Source organism: Sorghum bicolor, chromosome 10 (genome assembly GCF_000003195.3).
Source record: "Sorghum bicolor cultivar BTx623 chromosome 10, Sorghum_bicolor_NCBIv3, whole genome shotgun sequence".
NCBI classification, from domain to species: Eukaryota; Viridiplantae; Streptophyta; class Magnoliopsida; order Poales; family Poaceae; genus Sorghum; species Sorghum bicolor.
Window position 1 is genome coordinate 28413655 of NC_012879.2, and position 24796 is coordinate 28438450.

The 24796-nt window shown below is 42.3% G+C and overlaps 1 long non-coding RNA gene across 1 annotated transcript; it reads right to left on the minus strand.

The window, feature by feature from the left end:
- LOC110430861 lies at positions 841–1443 on the minus strand. Its single transcript, XR_002448249.1, has 2 exons — positions 1361–1443; positions 841–1072 (listed from the first exon to the last, which is right to left on the minus strand). It is a non-coding gene; the product is annotated as an uncharacterized LOC110430861 (long non-coding RNA).

A 24796-nucleotide genomic window follows, 5' to 3' on the forward strand; every position in this document is an offset into this window, starting at 1 on the left:
TTTCAAGAAAATTACCACCAAACGGGCCAAGACATCTCCATCGGTAGCTGCCACTGCTTTGGCGCAAGCTTTCAAGGTAAATTATTGACTGATTCAACTTATACCGATTCCATTCCATGCTTACATAATTCTTTCAAGACACATCGGCCGCTTAGTGAACTTCATCGGTAATTTTACTATTATAACTAGAATTTCATCAACTCCCCGTTACGCTCGCACTATGAAACTTTTGTTGTTGTATCAGCAATCTGACAAATCAGTAAAGGCCAGAAGTACCAAGACAAGTGCCGATGCCCCCTAGTCCAGCCAAGTAAAGAGAAAAGGTCCCAAGAGTACTAAATCACAAGCAAAACGCCAGAAGACAGCAGCGCCTCCTCCTCCTCCTCCAGGGTCACCGATTCATGTGGAATCGTCCCCTTCTTGCACTACACCACAACACCAACATAGGCGCCGAACCGTCTGACGCGAAAAGCCGTTATAGCCTCACACGATCTGACGCAAAAAAGATATAGCGTCAGTCCTGAGCTGACGCAGTAAGTCCTGACGCTAAAGACTTATTGCGTCAGACTAGAGTTTTTGCGTCAGACAGCATGCCACCAAGATTTGTTATTGCGTCAGACAGTCCATTGCTAAGATATGGCGTCAGATACTCTTTTACCATACATATAGCGTCAGTCCATCCAATAGAATTCATATTTGTAGCGTCAGATTGTTCAACAGGATAATTTAAATGTAATAAAAAAACAAATTCAATTGAAAAAACATTTAGGACATATATATCAAATCCACATTAAAGCTTAATGTCCATCACATAAACATATATAAGCACATACATCACAGAGAGGTCAATACATACATATATTAATCTTGTCTCTTGCATGTTTACATCACATCCAGCAAACTAAGTGAAGCATACAATCTTGTTTTCACATTACATCATCCAATATGGTGAAGTCTACCAAAAGCACATAAATGCACACCAGCAAGCAATCATAATAGTGTGTGCTTGAATCGTAGCTGTAGTTTTCCTTGCTAATCTGCTGCCTTGCTTGAGGGATGTGAGAAACATAAGCTGGAAAAATAAGTTTATATCAGATATGACCATGTTTGATTATAGGATATTTATTATGTTAATGAGAGAGCGATGTAGGATATGACATGGAGGAAAAAATAGTCTCATGTACTATCTAAATATATGGCACCTGCAGTAGTAGAAACTCTAAAAGGAAAATCTGAAGCTTGATAAAAAGGCATGTGAATCACAGAATACAAAAATGGAACATGTACTAATTAATAGACAGCATAAAGCACTGAGACATAGTTTTGCAACTGATGTAAATGAAGAGCAAATAGAACTCACTCATTCATTGAATGTGGACAAACTATTTGAAACCATGAAGAAAATATGTGTACATGTCCTGCCTTGTACCCTCATTATTCATAGTACTATAACCAAAGAAATATATGATGAAGAACTAAGAGGAGCACCAAAGCTGCAGGAATCAACAATGCAAGGGGGCAAAAGAAAAAAGTCAGAACCAGCACGAACATTTTACTGCTAGCGTTAGTAAGTATGAAGAGCACATTTGAGAAGTAAAATGTTTGAAAGATTATTTACATATGTAGTAAGCTTGTTTCCCAATAAAAAAAGAAGTTAGCAAACAAGATAGCTTGTTTCCCAACAACAATTGTCTTAATTACTTGCCTTCTACAGTTATCTGTGTCACTTATTTTTCACTTGTGCTAATCACCAGCAGACAACCAGGCTTTTCACCATTATATCTTGTGAGCAACTGCTGTGAGTTGCATTTCAAGTCCACGACTCAGAATCTGTGTTCTCCCTGGCTTTGCCACAGCCCCTCTTTTCTTAAATTATGATTTCTCTCATTTTTTTGTTAAGTAGGCATCCCTTGGTTTTGCTAAAAAAGTGAATTAAACTGAACTTAAAAGTACATGGTGGGTTTTACATGCATTTGTTTCTCATGAAAGCAAATTTACTGTATGTCACTGAGCATCTCATGATTGCAAACACAATAACTGGATGTTGATTTTCCTTTTACTAAATGTCTAGATGCCATTTTCAATAGATTAAGAAATTGAGCCTCTGTTGACTATTCTTCAGTAGCTTAGTATTTTGGAGAAGTAGAAATTAGGTCACTATGGACAAATTTTTGATGATTTGTTATTTGGAAGAGAACACTAAAGCTAACCTGTGTTGGGAATACAAAGCAAAAGAGAGATATAATCCGGCAGACGGAAGAGGGAGTTAACCTGCAGAATGGAAGCAGAGGACCATAAACTTATATAGCACACAGGTCTGATATAATGTAGACAAGAGGCAAATTTGGGGGCAGACACACCAGATAGGTTCATAGGTATTGTAGCAGCAGTAACGAATAATGATTTGATGGGACATGCTTGAAATGAATAAGTTTGGTTTCTATAGGGAGGTTAATCTATTTTCTCCCAGAACTATTTGATACAATAATAATAATCTTAAAAAATGAGGCAAAAATGCAGGTATTGGACTTAAGAATTTAAGCTTTTTGGCATTTGAGTGTCAGAGATTATGTAAAGTACAAGGGCAAACATATTCTATATCATGCCATTTGTCACAAAAATCCTATGTTTGAGTACTGTGATATAATGTTTGGAGGACTACCAATCCACATCTTGTTTACCATAATAGAAATAGGAGGAAGGTGTATCTATTAATTGTTTTTGGATAGGTCATCAAAGGTAGAGTGCAAATCCAAACATACCTTACTTACTGGAAGAGTATTTCTCAAGAACCTGTAGCAAAATAGAAAACGGTCAGGAAATGTTGCATAGCCTTTTATTAATAAAACAAATGATGGAATGAGATGTCAAGAAATAGCCATCAGATAGTGGGTAAATGAAGATGGCTGCTGAATTAGTAATACAACAATGGGGCTTTAAAGGGAATAAGTTGTGTAGCTCTGCATTCAGTTAATGTAATATAGCATCGGACATGAATTAGCAATTTCAGAGCAATGATTTCAGACATTTTAGTATTCAAAGTTCAGTTGCTTTACAGGGACTCAGCAGTGACATGATTGCATGAGCAGGATTCAATATGTAGGCAGTTATTCGTAAAATTTTTGGGCATTAGAATGAATAAAATATTTTTGACATCAACCTGGACACAAGGGACTTAAATTAAAATTGTTGCTGACACATAAGTATTATTCTCTAAATGATGAGTCCGGCTAACTAAAATCCTACTTTAAAAATGGCGTATACCATTGTACACCATTCAAAGGACATAATATTCCTTCTTTGGAAAATATGCGCCTCCATATCCAGACTCTGGGGCTCTCTCTATATATAGCTTAAATCCACCACATGGTTGTGCACAACATTTCCAAATAATCAAAACCTATTTAATGATTTCAGCTCAGTTTAAATTGTTGTAGCAGGGGAAAAACACACAATAAATAAATAGGTACCAGCAAAACGTGTAGACATACCGATCAAACGTCCTGGTTGCTGTGGTGATAGGACAAGTGCTACATCACATCCATGAGCACAAAAGCGATGCACAGATCACAGATGCATTAATTCAAATAGCAGTTAGCCCTCTTCAATAGCTCGATCCCTTGGTGCAGCCGCCGGGTGCAGGCAGAGCAAGAAGCCCTGGCACCATGAGGAACCTCTACGCGCTCTGGGATAGGGGGGAGTTGGCAGGAAAAGGGAGAGGGAGAGAGTGAGGCAGTGGTACGCACCTAGAGTTTCATGGAGCACATGAGAATAAGCCTGGCAGGGTGATGTCGCATTGAGGGCAGCGCCACTGGCGACCACCGACAGGGCCTACTCTCGCGCGTCGTGGCCAGAGACGGCAGCCGTTGGGGCCCTACAGCCGGGGATGGCCAGCCTCTGCACCAGCGCAGCACCCGGCGAGGGCAGCCATCACCATCGCCACACCCCTGCGGTGTGAGGGAGGAGGGGCGCGGAGGAGGAGGAGGGCGGGCGCCGGCGCGCCAAGGGCCGGTGGCTAGCCAAATCAGCTCGCGCCGTCGTTCTTCCTCAGAAGAGAGGGGGGATCGAGAGGAGGGCGGCGGCGGCGTGGGGAGGGGGCGAGCTCGCGACTTCGCGAGAAGCGCGATGAGTTTTTTTTGCTGCTGGAAGAATGCGGAGGCTGGTTTTGGAATTGCGGAGAAAAAATTTAGGGTTTCAATGTATACATGGGCCTGGCCCAAATTTCGCGCGCCAACTGAGCAGCAAGCTGCGCGGATTTCACTGTTGGCCTTTCGAAATAAACTTTTCCACAGGTGGGTAAAAATAGAAAAAAAATTAATTACAGGGAAGGTCCATCGTAAAATCGCGCGCTTCGCGGCCAGTGGGATTCGAACCTGAGACCTTGCCCTTGCGCGTAGCCTCCTCTACCACTCCACCTATCACTCACTTGAGTTTATATTAGAGTTTAGTTCCCCACATATTATTCTAAACCGAGCATATATTGATTATTTGAGGCCCTAAACGGATTCCAATGGAAAAGTTGTCAACTACAAAGTTTCATAACTTTTCAAGATCTACAACTTTTATATTGGTAGTTTCTCCATCCGAGGTCATTTACAAAATTTGAATTTCAAATTTGAAAAATTCAAACGTAGTTTTCGATGACAAGATGATTTGAAATGAAAACATTATCAACTACGAAGTTTCATAACTTTTTGAGATCTACAACTTTCATTTTGATGATTTTTTCAAATAAGGTCATTTAAAAACTCATAAAATTCAAATTTTGTTTTTAAAAGAGAAAACTGAGCACGGGCATGGGAGCGAGGGTGGGGCCCATTATTTTTCGCGTCAGAGAGGTGGACGGTATACCTTATTTTAGCGTCAGATAGTTAGACTCTGAATATAAGTACCTACAGCGTCAGATGGTCTCTAGGCAATGTTTAGCGTCAGATCATCTAACTGCAAAAAAAAAGATTTTGCGTCAGATGTCTGATGCTATAAAAGTGTTGTGGTGTAGTGTTGACCAGAAGCTCAGCCACAATAAACACTATCTCCACCTCAGCCACAAGAAGTACCTCAGTCAGAAGAGATATCGGCTGATGTACACGAGCGGACCGCCGATCCAGTGGACTCAATCATAGCATCGGTAGTCTCCTCGATCCAGACAAGCACTACACCCCCTCAAGGTAACATACTATCCATGAAATCGTTACCGATGGATTTATCTTCCTACTTAATAATCATTCTTATTAATTTCTTTCAGCTGATATTGTCCCATCGACAACTCTGGCCGATCAACCTGTGATACCATCGGTCTCAACTAGCCAGAGGTGAGAGATAGCTTTGAAATAGGTAAGCTATTTGATTATCATCCTTTATTTTACTAATACTTCATCATCAAATAACCTATCTCCTTTCCTTCTTCAGGAACAAGATTCTCCCGACAGCCTATTCTCCTTTGCCATCAAAATTTCCGAAGATGAGGGTGAAGAAGCAAGCTCTTCTCAAGCAATCGGGATCTCATCGGCAGAAATCGGAGCAAAGCTGGAAGACTTGTTAGCTCTGCTCCATCAGGATACGGCCCAACTAATTGATGACTCCGATCCAGCCAAGGCTCTATTCAAAACTCACAGAGGCCAAATCCCTATCGATGCTGAGGAGATTCTCTTCAAGGCTGCACACTTAGAAAGTCGATAGCTCCAGTACCAAAAGGCCACTCAGCGCCTTGCCGATAGAGCCGCTCATGCCTAGCTCTCAGAGGAGGTAATGAAGGTAAAGCACCTTGTCGATGAAAAACACAAGAGCATCGGCATTCTGAAATTCTCAGGATATGTGCTGAAACAAAAGATATCTGATTTATCGGCAAAAGGGGAAGCCCTGTTGGCAGAGCTCAAACAAGTAGAAGAAGCTCTGTCCCAAGCTCAACAAGAAGAAAGCCAGCTTCCCGAGATGATCAAGACCCTCGAACAGGAACGAAACGTCCAAGCTCGCAAGGCACTGCAAATGAAGAAGCGGCTGAAACCGGTGGAAGGCTCTGCCGATGAAGATATCAAAGAGATAGAAGAAGCTGATCAAATCCGTCTGCGCGCTATATCAGCCATCCAAGCCCTACTGAACGTATGAACTCTTCATCGGCGGCGTGTTTTGCTTTTTCCTCAAAACTGCTGACTATTTTGGTCTAGCCGATAGGACTGTTATCGGCATTTCTTGAGACATCCTATTCAGTTCGAAACACACTTTAATCCAGCCAATAAGAATGTTATCGGCACTTAAACTTTTATGCATCGACCCATATGCTTGGGTAATATTTCTTCAAATATTTTCCATTCAATGCTCTGGGGAATTCAACTCCTTCGAGAGTCTCCAAGATATAGGCATTACCAGGAGAAGACCGACTTATCCGATAAGGACCTTCCCAATTGGGAGACCACTTGCCAACCTTCGAACTTTTAGTCCCAATCGGTAAGATCAATTTCCATACCAAATCTCCATCGGCAAACTCCTTAGCCTTTACCCTTTTATCATACTATCTGGCAACTCTGTTTTTATTTTCTTCTATGTTCACCAAAGCCTTCAACCGATGTCCTGCTAAATCATCCAACTCGTCTTTCATCAAAGTAACATAATCATCGGCAGCCAGCTGATCTTGAAAAGATAGTCGTCTAGGTCCGGTCTTAATTTCCATGGCAGCACTGCATCGTGTCCATACACTAATTGATAAGGTGAAACTTTAGTCGAGCCATGACATGCCATCCGATATGACCATAAAGCCTCACTTAACAATGTATGCCACCTCCTAGGATTTTATTCAATGTTTCGTTTGATGAGTTTAATAATTCCTTTGTTAGATGCTTCGGCCTGTCCATTAGCTTGAGCATAACAAGGAGAATAATTCAACACTTTAATCCCCATACCGATTGCAAATTCATCAAACTCACCCGATGTAAACATAGTACCCTGATCAGTAGTAATTGTTTGAGGAATACCAAATCAGTAAATAATATGCTCTTTCACAAAATCAATCATATTGGCTGATGTAACTTTCTTCAAAGGAATAGCTTCAACCCACTTGGTGAAATAATCAGTGGCAACCAAGACGAACTTATGCCCTTTGCTCGATGGTGGGTAAATCTGGCCGATTAGATCAATAGCTCATCCCCAGAACGGCCAAGGCTTAATAATGGGATTCATGGCCGATGCGGGTGCCCTTTGAATATTGCCAAATTTCTGACATCCTTGACATCCTTTGAAATATTTAAAACAATCCTCAAGTATGGTTGGCCAATAATACCCATTTCTTCTGATCGTCCATTTCATCTTGAAAGCCGATTGATGTGCTCCAAACACTCCTTCATGGATTTCTCCCATTAAACTTTTACCTTCATCATCACCTAAGCACTTGAGAAGAACCCCATCGATTGCTCTATAATATAGCTCATCCTCAGGGAGCACATACTTGGTAGCTTGAAACTGGACACGCCTCTCGACCTTCTTAGATGGATCCCTTAAATAATCAATAATCTCCTTTCTCCAATCATCGACATCGATTGCCGATAACGTGTTCAGTATGGGTTGATATCCCGAGGCATGCTGAGCCAACCGATTAGCTTCTTCATTATGTAACCGATGAACATGCTCTAATCGAAAATCCTTGAACTCCTTCAATAGTCGCTTACTCTTTTCGTAATAAGTTATCAGGACTTCACTTCGGCATTCATGACTTCCAGTCAATTGATTTATAACCAGCATAGAATTTTCAAAGATCTCGACAACATCAGCATGAACCTCTTTTATCAAAGCTTGATACTCGGCTTGGTTATTTGTTGACGTAGCAACAATCGGCAAAGAAAACTCATACTTCCTCCCCCGAGGGGAAATTAACACTATGCCGATTCCTGCCCCCCGGTCACACGTGGATCCATCAAAGAAGAGCGTCCAAGGCACAATTTCTAAAAGTTTCCACTACACCACGATGTTGAGTTATAAAATTGGCCATAATCTGCCCTTTAACCGCTTGAGCCGATTCATAACGTAGATCAAATTCCGATAGCGCCAAAATCCTCTTACCGATCCTTCCACTCATAATCGGCATAGATAGCATATATCGGACCACATCATCTTTGCATATAACAGTGCATTCGGCCGATAGCAAATAGTGCCTCAACTTAATTCAAGAAAAATATAGGCATAAACATAATTTTTCAATGGCCGAATACCTGGTCTCAGCATCAATCAATCTTCTACTTAAATAGTAAATCACACGCTCCTTCCCTTCAAATTCTTGAATCAAAGCTAAACCGATGACCATCCCATCGGTAGACAAATATAATGTGAAGGGCTTTCCCTGTTGAGGTGGAATCAAGATTCGACGATTTGTCAAATAATTCTTGATTTCATCTAAGGCCAACTGTTGCTCTTCTCCCCATATAAATTCTTGATCGGCTTTTAATTTAAGCAGAGGACTAAAAGCACGAATCTTACCAGACAAATTAGAAATAAATCGCCTGATAAAATTTATTTTGCCGATCAGAGATTGGAGCTCAGTTTTGTTGGTAGGAGCAACTATTTTGTTGATAGCATCAATAGATTGTCTACTAATTTCAATTCCTCTCTGATACACCATGAAACCAAGAAATTTCCCTGCCGATACACAAAATGCACACTTATTAGGATTCATCTTTAAACCATGTTTCCTTGTGCATTCCATCACCTTTCGCAGATCGGCAAGATGCTTTGTAAATTCCCCAGACTTAACCACCACATCATAAATGTAAATTTCTACCAGCTTACCGATGAACTCATGAAAGATAAAATTCATGGCCCTTTGATAGGTAGCACTAGCATTTTTCAAGCCAAAGGTCATGACTATCCACTCAAATAATCCAACATGACCAGGACATCTAAATGCAGTCTTTGGAATATCTTCCTCAGCCATGAATATCTGATGATATCCTGCATTGCCATCCATGAATTTAATAATTCGATGTCTACCTACAGCATCAACTAGCAAATCGGCAACTGGCATTGGGTAGCCATCCATCGGTGTAGCCTTGTTAAGATTTCTAAAATCAATGCAGACTCGAAGCTTCCCATTTTTCTTGTAAACTGGAACAACATTGGAAATCCACTCGGCATACTGACATTGCCGAATAAATTTAGCTTCGATAAGTTTTGTTATTTCGGCCTTAATATCAGGAAGAATATTAGGATTACATCAGTGAGCTGGCTGCTGATGTGGCTGAAATCCACACTTGATAGGCAACCGATGTTCAACTATAGTTCGGTCTAAACTAGGCATCTCAGTATAATCCCAAGCAAAGCAATCTTTATATTCGTTTAACAAATCGGTTAATTGTTGCTTACACTCAGAATTTAATTTAGCACTAATAAAAGTAGGTCTAGGCTTATCACCATTTCCTATGTCTACTTTTACTAAATCATCGGCCGATGTAAACCCCTGGCCTAATTTTCCATCATCGGCGAACCTATCCATTAAAACTCCTCATCAGAACCGACTGCTTGGATCGGTGGAATTTCATAATCGGCAACTTTGAGGAAATCTTTTTCCCAAATCTCTCCTGAGATGCACCTGGTCCTTTCATATATGTCTTCTTCTGCCGATGCGATGACATAAGAAGAATCTCCTGGGACATTCTCAATCTTGTCACCTACCCATTGAACCAAGCACTGGTGCATTGTAGACGGGATGCAACAGTTAGCATGAATCCAATCTCTTCCCAACAACACATTGTAAGCACCTTTTCTACTGATAACGAAGAATGTTATCGGCAAGGTTTTGCTGCCGATGGTCAACTCGACACATATTGCTCCCTTGACCGGAGACACATTTCCTTCAAAGTTCTTTAACATCATATCAGTCTTGGTCAAATCTTGATCTCCTTTCCCAAGTTTCCGATAGACTGCATATGGCATGATATTAATAGCAGCCCCACCATCAACTAATATCTTGGTCATCGGCTGCCCATCAACTCTTCCTTTGACGAACAGGGATTTAAGATGTTGCCTTTCATTGTCGGCAGGCTTTTTAAAGATAGCCGTCATTGGATCCAGAGCCATTTGAGCTATCTGGTCGGAAAAATCCAGTTCCTCTTCCTCATCATCACTAGACGGCGCAAGGAATTCCATTGGCAACATAAATACCATGTTAACATCTGCCGATGGTCCTTTCCCTTTAGGATCCGATTGCTGCTAATCTCCAGATTTGCTAGAATTCTCCCCCTTGCTCAAGTCTTCTCGCCTTTCGCGCTGCAGCCTTCTTTTCTATGTCCTAGTCAATCCCTCTGGACACCACGGAGGAAGTTGTGGCTGCCTTGCCGATGGGCGACGACTTTCCCTTGACTCCACTCGATAGGTATTAGCATCCCTGCAAAATATGAACTCATCGGGAACTCGAGCATTTGCCATCTCTTCAAGCTCCTCTTGATTCCTGGGAAAATATCCAACACAGTCACCAAGTCTATCATGCACACTGAGTCTGCCCCCCAGCCCATCATGAACTGACGCTCTTCCCCTAATCGGCCCATTAAATCGCCGATCATCATTCTGATACTGCCGATTAGTTCTATCATAACGATCATAACCATTACACTCAGGGCAGTCTCTAACGGTAGGCAACTTGATATTCTGTTCCCAGCAATGGATAAAGAACGGGCAGTTCTAGTGATCTTTATGCCGATTCCATTCCTGTCGGCGTCTTTCTCCTTCCCGACAATGATCCTCCTATTGGCGCCGATACCGATCCTCACATTGCTGCCAAGTCTTCCGAGGCCTTCTATGAGTTATCACAATGCCAGATCGGGGAGGTCTTCGTGAGCTAGTTTCTTCCTGGATCAAACCCTTTCCTTTGGCATCGGCAGCATTAATTTGATGCTGAGGATCCACCGATGCACTTCTCTCAGCTGCTTCTGATGTCAAGACCTTGGTTTCTCCCTTAGCATCCAACATATTTGTTGGGAAAGGATGTTGATTGATTTTCATCGGCTTCTGAGGTGTGGAATTATCGAACTTAATTCTCCCAGATTCAATAGCCGATTGCAGCTGCTGCCTGAAAACCTTGCATTCATTTGTACCATGAGACGTTGCATTGTGCCACTTGCAATATTTCATTTTCTTTAATTCCTCAGCCAATGGAATCACATGATTGGGTGATAACTTAATCTGCCCTTCCTGAAGCAGAAAGTCAAATATCCTATCAGCTTTGGTGATGTCAAATGCAAATTTCTCTGGCTCTTTATGCCCAAAAGGGCAAGACATCGGCTTCTTATTTTTCACCCACTCTGCCAAGCCGATGACCGGTTCCTCATCAGAATCTGAGCTTGCTGCCTCATCAACAAATGACACCTTTTTATTCCATGCTCTCTTTGGCTCGAAGGGTTTAATATCTTGGTCGGAAATCCTCTGCACCAAGTGACTTAGACTCTCGAACTCCTGAGAAGCATACTTGTCTCTGATATGTGGCAGCAACCCCGGGAAAGCCAAATTGGCTAGCTGCCGATCATCCAAAACCAGGCTATAGCACTTATTCTTGACTTCCCGCAACCTCTGCACAAAACTTTCAACCAATTTATCATTGCGTTGCTTCAACCTGACCAAATTGGTAATTTTCTTCTCATGAACTCTAGAGAAGAAGTATTTATGGAATTGCTTCTCTAGATGGGCCCAAGTAATCACTGAGTTGGGAGGTAACGAAATAAACCAAGTAAAAGCCGACCCAGACAAAGATGATGAGAACAGACAAACCCATAACTCGTCTCTGTTAGCAGCTTTCCCACATTGGATGATGAATCTATTGACATGCTCCATAGTTGATGTATCATCTTGTCCAGAAAACTTAGTGAAATCTAGTACCTTGTACCAATTTGGAAGTGGAATTAAATAATATGTAGGAGGATACAGTGTCCGATAAGAGTAAGTGTTAACTTTAGGTTTTATCCCAAATTGGTCTCTCATTACTTTAGCTATCTTATCGGCCCAATAAGCATCGGCATCTTGCCGATGAGGCGGTTGTGGATCTGGCACTTGCTGATATGCCTCCACGTGTCTCTAAGGTGCACGATCTGCATGGAACATCGGGTTAATCATCTAACCTCCAATCTGCTGACCAAGATTCATCGGTTAATTGACCAACCCTTGATTCTGAAACCCAGGCTGGATTTGGCCTTGTTGAAACCCTGCAGCCTGATGATTCTGCTGAGGCATCTGTGGAAAGACTAACTGTCCTGTCCATCCATTGTTAGGATTCATCGGCATAGGCCCTGCCGATGACTGGTAGTTGGGCATCATCATTGAATTGACATACCCTGGTTTTGTCATAAACCTCTGCTACGTCAGCATTGAATCTGCCGATGCGTTAGACATCTAGAACGTTGGAGCTTGAGAATTACCAGTGTAAGGTCTTGCAGTAGTAGTCGTAGTGTACTGGGAACTCTGATTCATCGGTGGATTTGGAGGCGCCGATGCCATAGGAGCCTTGCCCGTCAAATCAGCCACTTGAGATGTTCCAGGACTCTTTGCCATCAAATCTGGGGGCATATCAAAACCCCACCAGTTGGGAGGAACAGTCCCCGACATTGCTGATGCCAACAGATCTGTAGCAAGCTTGATTGACCCGTCTGATATTGATGGATTGGTCGTCATTGGCGTAGCTTGCGCATTAGTGATCCCTAATGTGCTTGAAGGAGAAGTAACTTCTGTACCCGCAACGGCTGTAGTAGCCGATGGAGCTGTAACTAATGATGACCCTGACTGATGATAGGCAGGACCCATGTAATTTGGTGGCAATTGCCCTTCCTTGAAAGTTCTGGCCACCGCATTGAAAACCGTGTTGGACAACACACCAGCTTGATTGATCAAGACACGGTTAATAGCACTGTCAACCATGTCTTGAAGTTTACCAGGATTGGCTTCAAAAGTTATCTGCCGAGGTGACGGCAATGCTTCCTTTTGGATTACCTCGCCGCTCCTGTTGATACTGAAGGATTTCAAGCATTGCTGCTTGTACTCCTCCATGGCCTTTGCCATAGCTTGCTTCTGCTCATCTCTAAGATTGGCCTCCGTCACTGGGATAACGTTCTCCAAATCGGAATCGGTGTTTGACATGTCGATCTTGATCTTGAATCTATCCCACCGGGCATGCCAAAAGATGTGTATGCAAAAGCTGATCTGCAAACACAAAGGGCTAATACATGATTCAAACGTTAAGGCGTGCCAGCCGATTTGACCTTACAATCGACAAAGGTGGTAACTTGAACACTTTGGTCCCGACAACAGCGATGCGCCCGGATGTCACGGCCAAGTGGTGCTCACGCGGAACTTGAGAATACGCCGAGCTTGACTCGACGAATTCCTAAGAACTCGTAGTAAAAAGAAAATATGATGAAGTTATCAAAAAAGTAGATGCTAGAATATGAATAAAAACTTGTGTTTGATTGATTGATAGATGTCTCATTACATTGCCCTAGGGTCTACATTTATACCCTGTCCAAAGAGCTACAACCAGACACGACTAGGACTCAAATTCCAAATTAAACGGAAACCGTATACAAAATGAATTCTAATAACTAAGGAAAACATTAAACTACCCCCCGTAACCGATCGGGACACCATCATGAATCAATCGGCAACTTCCGCGCTTTTCTTCAGAGTCATCGGCAGATTACCCGTCCACAGTCATCGGCAAACACCGGCATTGGTCATCGGCACAAATACATCACCACTTCTAGATGTCACAGAACCGACCAAATTATAAGAGTTCAAGTGTAGAAACGATCGACAAGCAATCAAGTTTCCAAACTTGAGCCCATATAATCCCGGTAGTCAATTGAAATCACAAGGACTTCAAACCAACTTGCAACAAACCAAGATCGTTATAATTCAGCACCACACAGTGAATGTTACATAGTCATTCATTGACGTCGAAGCGGCACCACATCGGAGTATTAAGTTATTACAACACTTGTTTGAAGTAGCGGAAGCAAAATAGTTACACACACTTTCCAAAGTTCAGTTCACAAGTTCGAGTTACTGCCAGAGTCTACATCATCCTTCCAAAAGGAACAGGTACGAGATTGTTAGAGAACCGTGCCCAACGGTTAGTCCTTATCCCCAGCGGGATGGAGACAGGTCTTACAGAAGCCGTCATAAAAGATGTCATCTGCAACAGGTGGGAATAAACCCTGAGTACGAGAATGTACTCAGCTAGACTTACCCGTCTAGTAAAATACAAAAGACACCAAGGATCATGCAAGGCTAATATATAAAAGTAGAGCTGGTTGACTCAATATTTTGCCAAAAGCCTTTATTACAACTAACCTATTGTAAGAGCTTCATATTTATTTATCATTAGCCTACTGCTAGATTAGCACCTGTACTAAAGCACTTCACTTGATTATTACAAGCAATAATAACCATATCAAATTTATTATAAGTTCTTCTTTGCTATCATCATTATCATGAACCAAGTTCATTAGTGAATGCTACGTTTGCCGCTGCTCTGTCAAGTTCTCACTAACCGGGAGAGATGGCGATTCGAATCGAATTCCTATCCAGCTGGAGGGTTATTCCTAGCACTCACCCAAGCATCCCCCGTCGGAGAGCCAACGGGTCACCTTTGGTACAACTCAGGAATCGCAACTCCGATCAGCGCCGCACTCCTAGGGCTACCACTCTGCTAGGGAGGTTAGGAATTTTAACTCACCTGCCTTTGGGTTTACGCCAATGGTCCCCCGCACACCGCACTTCCTCCGGTAGTGCGCACTTTATACTTGTCGGTCTTCCGGCCTGAGTCATACTACTCGGCTTCGCGGTCGGAACGAGTTATCCGGCCAACTAAGTGTTAGGCATGCGTTCAACATGACAAGAGGACGTACAATGGTCGGTCCTTAGCTGCCACAGACGGAGTTACTACAACCTTGCAAAACTCCGCCCGGCTTAAGTCAAATTAATCAGGTTCCATCCACGATAGCACATATAGACCATCGTGATCCGACACAACCCTATATCGTGCAGGTGACCGGAAATCACCCGACTTCTACCGATTAAGCATGGCTAAGCTGCTACTCGATCCTAACTCTACAACCAGGGTGTGGTGAGTTATCTGGACAAGGATGGAGTAAAATGCAGCAAAGGTTTCATCACAACTCCTATACTTAATGCAGCAATAGATATAACATATTAAATAAACTTTCAAAAGTAAAGGGAGGCTTAGAATGCTCCGGGGCTTGCCTTTCACGAACGAAGCTGGCTCGTGATTTGGGAACTCAACTTCTTCTTCGGGCTCCTCGAGTCCGACTTGCTGGACCTCCACCTCCGGGTTGCCCTCCTGGCCTTCGGGGTTCGCTTGCAGTTCGAAGGAGGCTGCCATGTCCGATGCACCTATTGCATGCTTGGTGAATGAGAAGGTGTGCATACAAAAGAATGAATGCTGGATAACATAAGTGACCCACTGGACACTCATTTACGGAGCAATAGTTATAACAAGTTCACACAAGTTAACAAGTTAACTTAGCCCAAAACCTATCATGATAGCCTATAACAGCAAGCATCAAACAGCAGGATTAGCTCAGTAAACAGATCATAACTATTACCACAAAGATCCAACAAATTTAAGTGAGGACATTCTGGAAAGCTTATGAAATTGTCTACAAATCATTTTTAAATATCACAGCAAGATTCATATATTAAACAAGTCATTTAAACAAAGTTCTAGGTTCTGTCCTAGAAAAACAGAGAACACCTATTTCTGGAACCTGACTTGGAAAGATCCTAACTTCAAAACTACTGGACCAAATGATCCCAAATTTAAACCACAGCTAGTTCAATAAGTTTACAATAACTTTGATTTAGACAAGTTTCCCAGAAAACCAAGTTATCATTAAGCAAAAGTTAAATTACTCCCTTGCTGTCCAGAACAGCCTTTAAACCTTTAATTAATTATTTGATGACATAACCAAAACATAAACCATGCCAACCACATGGCTTATGAGCACAAGCATATCATAAGACAACCAAAACATCAGATGATAACCCTCAAACATGTACTTAACAAGGCATTTATTAAATAATTCTAGAAAGGAGCATAATTATAAGATACCAGTCAAAGCGCTCAGACAAATCTACAAAAATTACAGAAGCACAAGTAGGGCATCAAGGCATCACCATAAAAATTTCAGAGCAATTGCACATACCAAATTAAAGATATGCATTTAACATATGACAAGGTGTTTATTTCATAAATTCAGAAACATGACTTATATAGTGTCAAACAACAGATTTCAGATTATTTACATATTATGAATGCCATAAACAAGTTTACCACCTAAGTAGAACACCAGCATAAGCACCAATTATTTTATATGATTTACTCAAGGAAACAAGCCAAATCTCAAACATAAATTACATAACAAAGCTGCAGTACTCCAAAAATCATGAAATATTTATCAAAGCACTCTAGTACCACACAGAGACTACCATAAAAGTTTCATGGCAAACTAAGCAGTAAAACAAGAGATATGAATTTATTCATGAATAATAAGATTAATTCTTATTAAATATTTTCCCATAAAACATGGTTCCTTTTATATTTTTATTAAAAACTAGCCATCTCAAGGAATACCACAAAATTGATTTCACAATTTTTGGATCACCAGAACTAGAGATATGATTTTTGCAAAAACAGCTCAAACCCTAGTTTAAACAATGGAGAAAGAGAGACTGACAGGGGGACCCGCGAGTCAACGGACCCCACATGCCAGCGACCCGAGAGCAGAGGTGCGACTTGACCGCCGGAGATCTCGTCGACGGCGAGGTCTCGGCGACCACCAAGGGCACCATCGTGCTCCCCTCATCAATCCGCATCGAGCGGTACCTGAAACCCTAACTCTACTGGACTCTAGGTACCTGGCCCTCGCGAATGGCGGCACGGCGGTGGTGCGTGGCCGACCGCCGGCGTCTCTGGCCGGAGACAGAGCGAAAGAGAATGCGGACGAGCAAGAGCAAGACCTAGCGGAGCTTTTGGGACAAGAATGAGGAAGAATGGTGGACTACAGAGCCCTGGCCACGACGCCGGTGGCCATGGCGGAGCTCCGGCGAGGAAAGCTCGCGACGGAGAAGGCAATGCGGGCTCACCGAGGCTCGGCAGCCGCAACCAACTTGACGACGGTGAAGTGGAGAGGCTGGCGGAGTGCTGGGCGGAGTGGCTTGACCGGAGACACGGAGACACGCACGCGCGAGCTCGCCGAAGCAACGGCGGCGACACGGAGACGACGACGCACGCGAGAGGGAGGGAACCGGGAGTGGAATGGCGCTGTCCACGCGACCGGGGGCGCCGTGGCGAGCTGAATGACGAGCTGAGGACTGACGAGTGGGGCCAACGGCGACATACGGACGCCACGGGTCCAGACACACGGCGTCACCGGCGAGCTCCCCTGTCTGACGGCGACCTCATTCAGTTCCCAAACCCGACTGAAACTCGATTTTGCACGATGATTATCTCCTAAACCACTCGATGATTTTGCTAGCTAATTGCTCTATGCTAGAGAGCTACATGAGTACTCCAACATTGCTTACAAGATCATAGTTTGATTCGGCCAAGAATTCAAACTGGAGGATGAACAATACCCCCTCGAGCAAACTGCAGTGATTCCAGACTTAGAAAATTTTCTAAGTGTTGGAAACAGCCCCAAATCTGCCTTGTGGGTCAATTTTGAGCTATTTGTGATCATTTTCATGAGATGGCCATAAAATAACTTTTGTTCCTTATAAAATTTGCTACAACTTTGCTGTAGATAGTTTTGACATGCAAACATCTTATGAAACACTTTTTAAAAGCCTAAGCAAAAGAGGTTTCTAGAGCCTATTTGTCTAAGTATGACTTAAGTGATTATTTTGGAGAAGTGATCAACATGAAAATTGTTCCCAAGGTTAAGTTAAGCATAGATAAACTATTTACCAAGGCATAGAGCACAAACACAAGCATGGTTCATGTTGACGGTTCTTAAGTATCAATTTTAATTATCAAATAAACAAGAGAAAGGACCAATATGCAACCAACACCTAGAATTAGGGTTTGATCTGACAGAATTCCACGAGTTTTGTTGTTTATCTGTTTCTGCAGGGGGTTATCAGGAAATAAGGAAGAAAGTCCCACATGTCGGGATTACATAGAGATATCAACGCACCGCGCGATTTTCCACCATCTAGAACACTCCAGAAGCCACGGGAAGAAGACGGAGGCCGAAAGGGGCCAGGCCCAGGGCGCCCGCCCCCCTCTGGATGCCAATCAGGACTCTCTTCGCTCGGGATATTCCACCGACCTATTGGATCAAGAAAAACATAGTACCACCTCGCCTATCGACCCAAAAACGCATAGAAGGGGAGGACTATATAAGGAGACCCCCCTGGCCCCTGGAGAAGACATGAAGAAATTATCATAGAGACTGAGGGGTGCCCTTGAAGGAAAACCTCTTCTCTAATTAATATTTCGTTTTAGGCTTAGCAACCAATGTAAGGTAGAAATAGATCTTCTAGTTTCTACTAGATTGAGAGAGATAGAGTGGAGGTGTAGATTGGAGGAAGCCCGGCCTGTCGGTGTCTACTCCAAGCTTGTACCTGCGGGATCAAGTTCTCCTAACCCGAAGCTTGCTCCTAGGATTCTTCAGTAATTCGACTTCTAAATTCTAGTAAGTTCTTGTTTTATTGTTCTTATGGTTTATGAGTTTACTTTAATCTCTTCGCGTAGAGTTTAGAGTAATCATTGCTGGCGTAAACGTGGTGTTTAGGCTGGGGTACTCATAGATATTCCCTGACTAGCTGGACCGTGGTAGTAGTGAGGAACGTGACAATTCCGAGCTACCTTTGTAGATCACATCTCGTTAGCAGGAAGGATAGGGTTTATAGGTGCGGGTCGAACATCCTTTGTGTTGTCTAGATTTCGTTAGCCTCCCCATTAGAACAGTAGATCATCCTTACCAAGGTTAGAAGGAGAGTACAGTTGCAGTCTTCTCTATTTATCACTCACATCGAAAGACATTCTTTGTGCCTAAAGGTTAGTAGTAATAGACCGGTTAGTCAGATGCACTCTTTCTCCTAGTGGTAAAAAAATAAATAGGATACTCTGGATAACCTCCCGGGTGAAGTGCTCACCGATATCCGTGCGCTTGCGGATCAATTCCTTATTGCGTTCCCAAATATCAACAAGCATTTCTGGCGCCGTTGCCGGGGAGAAAGACGGTTGCTGAGATAACCTGAGTCTTACTATTAGCTTGTATCTATTCTTTTATCTTTTCATATCTTTTATATTCTTTATTTATTTTCTTTACTCTTACCTTATGGAAAACCAAAATTCTAAATCGATCCATGAATCTGCAATCCCTTTAGCAACTGACCTTTTACCATGGGAATCATCACAGCCTATCCAAACATCCCAGTATAAGTTAAGTTCTAGGTTGATTGCCATGATTCAAAACCTATCTTTTTTGGGAAAGGAAGACGAAAACCCTTACCTTCATATTAGAGATTTTGAGCAAACATGTGATTGTCTTCGCATTGAAGGCATTTCTGATAAAACTTTACGTTGGAAGCTTTTTCCTTTTTCTTTAAGGGGAGAAGCTAGACAATGGTACAGTCAGAAGGTAAGTCAACAACAAGGTGAATGGGGAGTTTTACGAGCCAACTTTTGTCTAGATTTCTATTCCCTTGACCGTATAGCCAACCTTAGACTCGAAGTCCTATCTTTTAAACAAAAAGATAATGAAACTTTGGGGAAATCCTAGAAATTTTTTTCTCATCTTTTAGAATCTGGTCCAAACCTTAATCTTGAAGACCCTGTTCTTTTATTTCACTTTTTTCGAGGTCTTCATAAAAATCACAAACAAATGCTTCACACAATGTCTAGAGGTTCTTTCTTTCGCATCCCTGCTGATGAAGCTAGAGTGATCCTAGATAGAATCCTAGAAGCTGAGATGGATAATACCCTTCATGATGAAACCTACGAAGCCGAAGTAGACACTCTGCCAAATTCTTCATCTACTTTAGCTATCCCAAGTTCTGAGCCACAAGAGGAAGAAATTCCACCACCGGATTTCATGCTGGATATAGAATCTGATCTTTTTGCCGATTTTGGAAATATTTCAAACTATCATTCTATTGACAAACTCCAAAACGGCCAGTTTAGCATTTATTTACCAAGTGAATATCAATTGAGAGAGCTTATCTCAGTAATGAGTAGCGAATGGTTGGAGGAATCAGAGCTTTCCTCTGATGTGATCCGTTTGGACACACCCTCTATAACTATACGCTGTGCTTATAATTCTGATCGATTTAATGCTCTATATAATCCTGTTGTGGGGATCAACATCATGTCTGAATCTTTTGCACTTAAACTATTTAAAAATCTTGTCTTAACCCCCACAACAAAAGTCATAAAGGAATCTTCAGGACGATTAGTCCCCAGTCTTGGAATTATTAATGTCCTACCTCTTACGATAGAAGGCTCCATGGTTCATTTGAACTTCTATATCTTTGATACATGGGACTTTGACCTATTGATAGGACAACCTTTTAGAAGACTCCTTTATGAAGGTCATACTGGAAAGCTACACATTTCTTTTGGAAAAACCTTTAAATTCCCAATAATAATTTCACACTCCTTAAACAATAAGGCCGAGTCATATCTTTTGCCTGATCCTATGGAGGAAGTAAAGGCTGCATCTCTAGAGCTTTTAGATGAACCAGACTTAGAAGACGAAACTCCTTTCTTCACAGAAGAAGAAGACGAACCTTCTGAGCCTGAACCCTTAGATGAGTTTGCAGAAACACCTAGACCCCCCATAGAGCTTAAAACTTTACCACCCGGTCTTACCTATGCTTTCCTAAACAATAATCCAGAGTTCCCTGTAATCATTAGCAATAAACTCACTCAGGATCAAACTCTGCGATTAATGACCATTCTTGAGAAACATCACTCAGTATTCGGCTACTCACTTCAAGATCTTACAGGAATCAGTCCTATAATTTGTACCCATCGTATTCCAACAGATCCTTCTGTTACACCCTCTCGAGAACCCCAACGTAGACTTAACAACACTATGAGAGAGGTAGTTAAAAAGGAAGTTATAAAGTTGCTGCATGCAGGGATTATATATCCTGTGCCGCACAGTGAGTGGGTAAGCCCAGTACAGGTTGTGCCCAAAAAGGGAGGCATGACTGTTATTATGAATGAAAAGAACGAGCTAATTCTGCAACGCACCGTCACAGGATGACGGATGTGCATAGACTATAGAAAACTAAACAAAGCCACGAGAAAGGATCACTTTCCTTTACCTTTCATAGATGAGATGTTAGAGCGGTTAGCAAACCATTCATTCTTTTGTTTCTTAGATAGATATTCAGGGTATCATCAAATCCCAATCCATCCCGATGATCAAAGCAAAACCACTTTTACATGCCCGTATGGAACTTATGCTTATCGTAGAATGTCTTTTGGGTTATGTAATGCACCAGCTTCTTTTCAAAGATGCATGATGTCTATATTTTCTGATATGATTGAAGAGATTATGGAAGTTTTCATGGATGATTTCTCTGTTTATGGAAAAACTTTTGATAGTTGTCTTGAAAACTTAGACAAGGTTTTGCAAAGATGTGAAGAAAAGCACTTAATCCTTAAATGGGAAAAATGTCATTTTATGGTTAGGGAAGGAATAGTGCTGGGACACCTAGTGTCTGAAAGAGGGATTGAGGTAGACAAAGCTAAAATTGAAGTAATTGAACAACTGCCTCCACCTGTGAATATAAAAGGAATTCGAAGCTTTCTTGGCCATGCTGGTTTTTATCGTAGATTCATAAAAGATTTTTCATTTATTGCTAGACCACTTACTCTTTTGCTAGCCAAGGATGCTCCTTTCGAATTTGATGATGCATGTTTAACATCTTTCAATTTATTAAAGAAAGCACTCATCTCTGCACCAATCATTCAACCCCCTAATTGGTCGTTGCCTTTTGAAATTATGTGTGATGCTAGTGATTATGCTGTGGGGGCAGTATTGGGACAAACTAAAAATAAAAAGCATCATGCAATTGCTTATGCCAGTAAAACTTTGACAAGAGCTCAACTTAACTATGCAACCACTGAAAAAGAGCTTCTGGCTGTTGTCTTTGCCATTGATAAATTTAGATCTTATTTAGTTGGAGCTAAAATAATTGTTTACACTGATCATGCTGCACTAAAATATTTGCTCACTAAAAAAGATGCTAAACCTCGCCTGATTAGATGGATCTTATTACTCCAAGAATTTGACTTAGAAATAAAAGATAAAAAGGGAGTAGAAAATTCTGTTGCTGATCACTTGTCTAGAATGTATTTTAAGAGTCCACAGGAAACCCCCATCAATGATTCACTCCGGGACGACATGCTCTACGGGATTAACAGGTCTGACCCCTGGTATGCAGATATTGTTAATTTTATGGTTTCAGGGCATGTACCACCAGGAGCAAACAAGAAGAAGCTTATTCAAGAAAGTCGTTCACATATATGAGATGAGCCATACCTCTTCCGGGTATGTTCTGATGGCTTACTTAGGAGATGTGTGACCACTGAGGAAGGATGGAAGATCATCGACAGATGTCATTCATCACCATATGGAGGTCACTATGGAGCATTCCGTACACATTCAAAGATCTGGCAGTGTGGATTCTACTGGCCTACAATGTATGAAGACGCGAAGCAATATATCAGAAGATGTGGGCCATGTCAAAGGCACGGAAACATAAATACAAGAGATGCAATGCCACTCACCAACAACCTTCAGATTGAGCCCTTTGATGTCTGGGGAATAGACTATATGGGTCCATTTCCTCCATCAAAGAAGTGCGAGTACATCTTGGTGGCGGTTGACTATGTCTCCAAATGGGTAGAGGCATTACCTTGCAAGCATGCCGACAACGTCAGTTCAAAGAGGATGTTCGAAGAAATTATATTTCCAAGATTTGGAGTCCCCAGAGTAGTGATAAGTGATGGAGGAGCACACTTCATCGACAAACGCTTCAAGCAATATCTATCAAGACATGGAATCTGTCACAACGTCGCTACCCCTTATCATCCTCAGACAAGTGGCCAAGCAGAGACTTCCAACAAACAAATCAAGAATATTCTTCAGAAGACAGTAAATGAAATGGGAACGGCGTGGAAAGACAAGTTACCTGATGCACTCTGGGCATACCGGACAGCATACAAGACCCCAATTCGAATGTCTCCATACCAATTGGTGTACGGGAAGACTTGCCATCTACCTGTTGAACTAGAGTTCAAAGCACACTGGGCCATAAAGAGATGGAATATGGACCTAGATGTTGCTCGAGATTATAGAAGAATGCAACTATCAGAATTGGAAGAATGGCGAGACAAAGCATATCACAATTCAAAGATCTACAAAGAAAGAGTCAAGAGGTGGCATGACAAGAGAATCAAGAAGGAGTTCACACCCGGAGATAAGGTATTACTTTTTAATTCCAGGGTGAAGCTTTTCGGGCATGGAAAACTCCGGAGCAAATGGGAAGGACCATTCAAGGTAATTAATTCATCATCCCACGGAGCTATCACACTTCAAAATAGCGAAGGTACGTTATTCAAGGTAAATGGTCAACGTCTTAAATTATTTTTAGAGCCCAATGAGGAATTAGAAGAAATAGACGTAGTCCATTTTTACCTTCCAATGGAGAATTAGAGCCCGACACTTTTGGTCTGACGTGATATATATATTTTTAAAATAATTTCGCATCTAGAAACGCGCTCGGAGAAGTGGGCCCACAGAGGGGCCAGAGAGAGGGCGGGCGCCCAGATCAAGTGGGCGGGCGCCCAGCTCCTCTTCCCCTCGGTCCCGACTTTCTGTGTTATGGAAAATGCACTTATGGTAATTCGAATAATCCCTCGGATGGAAAGTTTCCCACGCACGTCGACGGGAGCAACCCGAACAACCCATAGAGGCACCCTTTTGACCCCTATATAAACAGACCCCTGACCTCAGTTTTCAAACACCAAGCCACCAAGCCTTCTCTCCTTCAATTAGAGCTTGATTACTTCCTTGCTGCTCAAATGGCCGAGAAGTACCACGATGATTGGGAAGTCGTCCCCTTCAACCTCAACATGGAGCCTGTGGAAGACCCCGATGCCCGTGCTCTCGTCCCGGCCAACACAGAGCGACAGCTAGAAGCCATGCCATTACGCCAACGCAGCTCCGCCCAATCTTACCCTGCTCAACCAGTTCTCACCGCACCACCACAACCCCTACTCCTTAAAGGATCATCATCCAAGACGAATACCACTATCAAGGTGCCAATTGGCACAAGGATCCTTCCACCTAGACCCAATGAGAGGGTCGTTGGAGTCAAGACCAACCGAAGCGGCGAGATCAGCAGTATTCGCTACACTACGGAGGAGGAAAGGCCTTACTTTGAAGGGATTAGAGCAGCCAAAGTCTGTTTCATCACTCCAAAGGCAGCCCCGAAGCACTCTCTCAATGCTTTTGAGACACCTCCCAAGCGTCGCAAGACTATAATGGATATTGATGAGGAAGTTCGCAGGCTAGATAGAGTTATCATAGACCTCCAGTCCTCGATCAACTCCCTCACTAGGTAGCTCTCCAACCACAACACCATTATACTAGGCCTTAGGCAAGATCTTGCCAGTGCCAACAAGAAGATCAAGGAATTAGAGCGCCGCCAAGTTATCTAGATTAGACCTTGAGGCAATGCATTTTAGTTATCTATCTTTAAATTCGGTTTAGGTTTGCTATTATCATCA